Consider the following 7,273-nt stretch of genomic DNA (forward strand, 5'->3'; position numbering starts at 1 on the left):
ATATATGTTGAATCAATGAATGTTGAGTGAAGTATTGGAAATCCACATGGTACTTGTCAGGTGAGCAAAAGGCACACAGTGGGTTGAGGATTGTTCTCTTAAAATAACTCTGGACACACCCAGATGCCTGGCTCTTGGTCCCTCTCTGTGGTTACAGCAAGCTGTGCCTGGTTCGAGTCTGGTGTTTTAACTCATGCAAATCAGTCACCTGCTTTGTATCAGGATGGTCCGGCTTGGTCATCCCGGGTGAGGGGAGTAAGTATTGTTCAAGGCCTCCTATAGGATGGGTGTGTTGTAGGGGATCCCTCATGCAGAGTCAGAAAGAAAACACATTAAATGGAGCTCCAGGTGGCTTTGCGGAAGAAAACAGGTAGATTATGTGCTCAGCACAACCCTGATGTAAAATTAAGGCTGATAATCCACCCCTTTTATGTACACAGAGTGTCCTGGGCCACTTCCAGCCCAGAAGAAAGCCTGACCTTCGGAGAGGGCTATAGAAGGAGTCGAATTCACTTCTTCCCGCACAGCATGCCTCTAACAAAGGAAGAAAAGTGAAGGGCTTTTGTGTCCAAGTGAAAGGTACACAAAGGCAACTCAGCATTTTGTCGAGCTGATGGCCAGAGCACCGAGGCACAGAGAAGCTGCTGCTTAGGTTCTGGGCAGCCAGATACGGCCGGGAGAACCAACATTGTGGCAGTCAGCAGAGGGGCATCCATTCACGCTGTCTCCAGCACCTCTGGGCTGGGCTGGTGGGGGGCGGCAGTTTGGGAAGCCTGCTCGGGAGCTTCGGGGCCAGGAGTCTGAGTTTGTTGGAGATGCTGGCTTTAGGAGTCCTAGAAATCACAGCTACATTNCAGCATTTTGTCGAGCTGATGGCCAGAGCACCGAGGCACAGAGAAGCTGCTGCTTAGGTTCTGGGCAGCCAGATACGGCCGGGAGAACCAACATTGTGGCAGTCAGCAGAGGGGCATCCATTCACGCTGTCTCCAGCACCTCTGGGCTGGGCTGGTGGGGGGCGGCAGTTTGGGAGGCCTGCTCGGGAGCTTCGGGGCCAGGAGTCTGAGTTTATTGGAGATGCTGGCTTTAGGAGTCCTAGAAATCACAGCTACATTTGTGATGGGCTCCAGTGGCCCGGGGAAGGGTGTCACACCCTCCAGTGAGAATCTTCAAAGTTGTAACGGACAAAGACATTACAAAGGGTAAGAGCAGTGGGTTTCAGAGAATGTGAGTGACTTGTTCCTGTTCCCCGTTCCTCCCCGTGTGGGGATGGGGTAGGGGAGGTTCCAAAGGCAGTAAGATGGTGAAAAGCATGTGTAGTCAAAGATACCCTCCTAGGAAGTCATTTCTAAGACTCCCTAGAGGAGACAGCACAATGCTGTATTTTCTAGGGAGTCTTAGAAATGACTTAGAAGCTCCGTATGCCTAAATGGTTTTTTTCCTGGTCTGGAACCCATCACTGCCTTTCTCGGGTTGAGCTCTATTGGAAGTTCTTGTTGAAGGGAAATGGCCATCTTTAAATACTGATTGCCCCCAGCAGGTGGGGATTGAGATGGAGTCAGGGGATAACAGAGTACATATAACTTCCATCTTACACCCCGGGAAGGCATGTGCTCCTCCGTGGTAGAAGGGCGGATCCCCTGCAGGGTTGGCGTGTTCTGTCTCTCTCTCTCTCGTTTTTGTTCCCACCTCTTGCTGCCACATACTGTGGTTGAATTCACATAAATTACGAGGGATAGGGCTTCTCTATTCAACCCTAACAGGAAAACTATAAGGCTAGAGATTTGGATGCCGTGGAGAGATTCAAATACCACCAAACAAGTGACCAATATTCAAAACCAGGCACATTTTCCAGGTGCCTGCTCATCAGTAAATTAGTATGTTAATGAATTCCTGGCATCTTTCCTGAAAATCCCTGCAGCTTTACCCTGTGCTTGTTGAAATCAAAGCAAACACATAAAACCCACCGTGGTGATCTTTACCAACCTGTCCCCCGCTCCCATCTCATGGAAGTTATTTCAGTAGAAGGATAACAAAAGATAGTCCAGGAGCTCGAATGGAATTCAAGGCAGAATGTCTACCCCCAACTTTATATATTGAAATGAGTATGTACCCCCAGATTTATATATTGATACCAGACCCACAGTGCGATGGTATTAGGAGATGGGGCCTTTGAGAGATGATTAAATCAGGATGGTGGAGCCCTCACAAATGAACTAGTGTCCTTGTAGAAGCAGCCCAGAGAGCCCCCCTGCCCCTCTGACACGGGAGGCACAGTGGGAAGACGGCTTTCTGTAAACCAGGATGTGGGCTCTTAGCAGAGACCAAATCTGCCCGTGTCTTGACCTCGCACTTCCCAGTCTCCAGAACTGTGAAAGATAAATTGTTGATGTTTATCAGCCCCCCGGTCTGTGATATTCTGTTAGAGCAGCTCAAACTAAGACAGCATCCAGTTGTGGAGGGCAGCTGTTGCGGTCATTTAAGAGATGGGCTTCGGGATGCTTTGGGAGTCGGGGAAGGCGTTCAGAAGGAAGGAAATCCTCCTTTCTCCTACTTTGTTCGAATCTCTTAGAGGAGAGACTCAAACCAACCTAAATATCGGCACAGCTGGATCCAGGAGCAGAAACAAAGCCATCAGTAATTTCTGTCTCCAGTCTTGGCAGTCCTTTCCTCTCCAACAAGCCTTTCCCCTCTATTGGCAAAATGCCTGCCGCCTCTCCAGGCTTACAGCCCTAATGAACCAGCAACTCCATTAGAAAAAGGACTTCTCTTCTTCAGTTTCCCAGGGAAGGTCCCAAGGTTGACTCCGGAATGAATTGCAAGTGGCCTCAAATTCTTTGCAGCTCCTTCCACCAAGAGGTGGAATTTATTGTATCATTCCCTAAACCTGGGCTGGATTTGAAGCTTGTGTGGACCAATAGAATGTAGTAAAAGGGACGATGTATGAGCTGCAAGCCTAAGTCTCAATCTGCTTCTCGGTCTTTGCTCTGGATTTCATCAAGTGCTGCTGCCGCAGCAACAAGCCTGGAGTAGCCTGCTGGAGGATGAGAAGTCACATGGATCGGGGACATGCTGTCCCACATGTCCCTGGGCAAGCCAGCCTGCCAACCACTGGACACTGAGTGGGTCATCCTAGACCATTCAGCTCCAGGCAAGCCACCAAGAGACCACTGAGATCCAGACCAAGCTGGCCTAGAACAGAACCACCACCCTGCCTGCCTACCCACAGAATTGTGAAAAATAATAAACGTTACTTATTTAAGCCTTTAAGCTTTGGGGTGTTTGTCAGGCACCAAACACTAACTGATACTTAGGGATCAGCTTGGGTCGCCTTCTCACCCTGAACCACATAGTACAGGAATACTGTACTCTCAGTGGACCGGCCTGGGTTGTGTGTCTGCTCTCAGACCTGAGGGTTCTGGCAGCTGCCACTCAAATCAAACAAAGAGCTGGGGGAGGGGAAGTTCCCAGGAAAAACTCAGGTGCTATTAGCAGATGGATGCCAAGGCAGCAGGCACAACAGATACCTACTAGCGCATTCCAACCCATGCTGGTGTCTGTGGGAGCGTGCATTAATGGTCTCAGTTCTAGCTCTCACATGCAGCACAGTCTAAGGACAACACTGCCCCTTGGACATTTCGTTCAAAGAGCTGTCACAGTGCAATGGCAAGGGCACTGGGGCAGGGATCGAAGGGGATTGAGTCTGATCACTGGGTTTATCTGCTCTTGTCTGGGTGGCCTTGCACATGTTTTGTAATTCCTCCGAATTTTAGTTTTCTCATCTGTAAAGTAGGAGATGGTATTGATAGCCACCTGGTATATGAAAGTTGGCTGTGCGAATTCGTGATAACACAAATGGGAAGTGCAGTGCTGGACGCACAGCAGTGGCTCAGGGACAGGAGCAGTTGCGAGTTTGTAGGTGCACCCAGGTGCCAAGAAGCCAGGTCTCATGGGTAAGTGGGAGCATTTCCCACTGTGCCCACCCAGAATGCGAGGAAATAGGCTCCCCAGTAGGGGTCTTGGGGTTCTTTTCTGCTGTGCTCCCTCTCAGAGAGATGCAGATCCCAAGCGATCCTTTTTGGTGTCAAACCACGAGAGTTGTCTTGGCTTCTGAGGCACATGCAAGAGCAGTACCTCCCTCCTTGGGGGGAAGTTGTCCCAAGTGAAACGTGTGGAGGATGAGTTGCACTGAGGGGATCCTGGCCGGGCTGCCGGGCTGTTCTTGCTGGTTGGAACGCCTTGATGCCTCTTCCTTACACGTGATCACAGGACCGCTGTGTGGGCGGGGCCCTGGAGCAGGCCCATCTGTCTATCGGTCTGTGGGTTCAGCAATCTTACTTCTTGCACCCAGGTGCAGGCTTTTTCCACCTCTCCAACCCTTTAGATTTCACAGTCTGGTAAAATGAATTCAGTAAATATTTATTTATGGATGACACTTGTACCAGGCACTGGGGAGGTACCGGGGCACAAGCAGGCAGGCAAAGCCCTGCCCACCTACGAGTGGCAAATGAAGGATTTGGGAGACTGAGCTGGGATCACCGACTTTTCCTGTTGCTAAGATAGAACTGAAGGAGAGGAACCAGCTTCCCATGGTTATCTTTACTGTCAGTTTCTCCAGAAAAGAAAATGGTGACTTTAACATTCAACAGAGTAGAAGGGCATCGTTTTAAAGGATTTTTTAAATGACTGCATTAGAACCAAATCATGTGCAAATTTAAATTGTTGGGATTTGGCTACATACACAAAAATGCTTTGGAGTGTGGGAGAGAGCACTTTAAATTGTGTGGATGATATACTGCCTTCCTTCCTTAAAGGACTGTTCTTAAAGAGCTGATCTCATTGTCTCCTGTTGTCTTGCAAAGGCTCACTCACCTTGCTGAGTGCTTAAAGATGTGTATTCTTTGCATGCCCGGGCTCATAAGTTCAAACCAGCCCCTTCATTGAGTGCTCAACTGATGAAACTTTGATTTCAGTGCTGAAGAAAAATCTGACTGTGACGGCCAATGACAGACAAGTGATCAGTTTCCAAACTAGCATCTTCTTAACAGATTTTCAAATTCTCAACATTATATTAAAATTTTTTTCAAGCAAACAAAGAAATCAAAAGAATTGTATAGAAAACACCCATATATCAACCACTGAGGTTCGACCATTAACATTGAACTTCACTGGCTGTATGATATGTCTGTCCATTTATCCATCCCTCTCTCCACCCATCAGTCCCTCTGATTTTCCGATGTTTCAAAGGCAGTTGCTGAGGCCAGTTCACTTCACCCCTAAACACTTGAACTTGCCTTCTACTCACTAGAATCCAAAATGTGTGTATGACTTTTTGAGATAAAATTTAGATACAGTGAAATATGTAAGAAGTGGACCATTCAATGTTTTGACAATGTGTAATCTACACTCCTATGGCAATCTGTCACCGGCAATTTGAACTAAATACAATTTTATTTTGCTACATGCTGACTTCAAAGTGTCCCTACCCTGCAAGAGGAGACTCCACTATAAATTGGGCTTTATGAAAAATTCCCTTCACATGTCTTACTTTGATCCTTCCCCCCAGACCCTGGAAAACACTATCCGATGCCTGTTTGGAATCAGCTGACTCAAGGCATCGGGCAGGGTTGTTAAAGGTATCAGCATGGGAGGCTGGGTTCGAATCTCAGCTCTGCGACTTACTGGCTGTTTGACCTGGAGCAAAGTATGCAACCTCCCTATGCCTCAGTTTCCCCATCTTCAAAGTGCAGATGAAAATAGAACCCACCTCACAAGGTTGTTCTGTGTGGTGAGGGCTGAATATGTGAAAACTGTGTGAAGAATTTAATTAGGACATTGCCTGTAAAACAGTAAGCACTCAGGACGTGCCGGCTCTTATCTCCACGCTCACAGAAGGAGGCAGGGAAGAAGGAACCTTGTACCTGACTCATTAACTTTGCAGACAGTGGCTTTCTGAACTCAGTGATTTTATGTTCCACTCAGTGCCGAGTCTCTTTTGGCCCCATTGGCCCTGTAACCAGAAATTAAATGACTGTCAAAGTTCTCATCATGACATCACCAGACAATGCCAGTGGGAACTCTATGTCCATAAAATGACTCAAACCAGAAGGACTGGAGCAGGTGGGGAGTGGGAGTCCTACTCTGTAATTGTCTCGGGTTTATAGTGTAAATCCCATGGCCTTGAATTTGATGTCGTGCCATCTTATTGCACAGAAATTGCATTACAGACTCATTAGCTCTCTCTTGGCTCTTCATCTCTGCCAGACCAAAGCTTCCCTTTGACTGATGTTGGTTTCATTATTCATGACTCTCAAATAAATAGTGGCTTTGGAAATGCAGACCAGGGACGAACATTCTCTAGTGAAAAGTTCTTTTTCTTTTTCAAAGATTTTATTTATTTATCTTTAGAGGGGAAGGGAAGGAGAGAGGGAGAGAAATATCAATGTACAGTTGCCTCTCGTGGGTCCCCTTCTGGGAACTGGCCTGCAACCCAGGCATGTGTCCTGACTGGGAATTGAACCATGATCGTCTGGTTCGCAGGCCTGCGCTCAATCCACTGAGCTACACCAGCCAGGGCTGGTGAAAAGTTCTTTATCAACATAGAGCTACTTTGCTGGACTTCTGAAATAAGAATCATTCATTCATTCTTTCATTCAGTCAGTCATTCAGCAATTAGTAATTGAGTGTGTACAGGACAGATATGGTCCCTGTTCATAAGAGAAGCTTACAGTATCTTTAGAAATACAAACATTATTTTAGTGATCATACAAATAATGAATCATAGTTGGATAGAACTGATCCAGTGCAGCCCATGGAGTAGATACTGTTGGTTGCCTACTATGGCAAAGGCTGATGATTGTCCCCTAGTATTTATTCTCTTTTTTCCATAGTAATTAAACACATTGTTAGCAGGATACATGCTGTAGGAAAATAGCTACATTTCTTAGCCTCCTTTGCACTACGTGTGGCCATGTGCATTTCTGGGACCAGTTCCAATGTGCGGAAAGGCAATTTCCCATGCCACCAAGCAATTCTTGGACACCAGCTGGGTGCCCTACATTTCAACTCGATTCTGACACTATGTACCTAGAGATAGTGTCAGATCCCACAGATTAGGCTCAATCCCACAAGACTGCAGCCTGATACCACTTCAGATGCCAATGGCAAGTCCAGGCTGTCCCTGTGCTTCTGATAGGCAACGACCACCCCCGTCACCTTCCCCTTGGATTCAATTAATTTGCTAGAGTGGCTTGCAGAACTCAGAACCACTTTACTT

Source organism: Sturnira hondurensis, unplaced genomic scaffold (genome assembly GCF_014824575.4).
Source record: "Sturnira hondurensis isolate 20B ecotype Veracruz unplaced genomic scaffold, ASM1482457v3 Scaffold0017394, whole genome shotgun sequence".
Lineage (NCBI taxonomy): Eukaryota > Metazoa > Chordata > Mammalia > Chiroptera > Phyllostomidae > Sturnira > Sturnira hondurensis.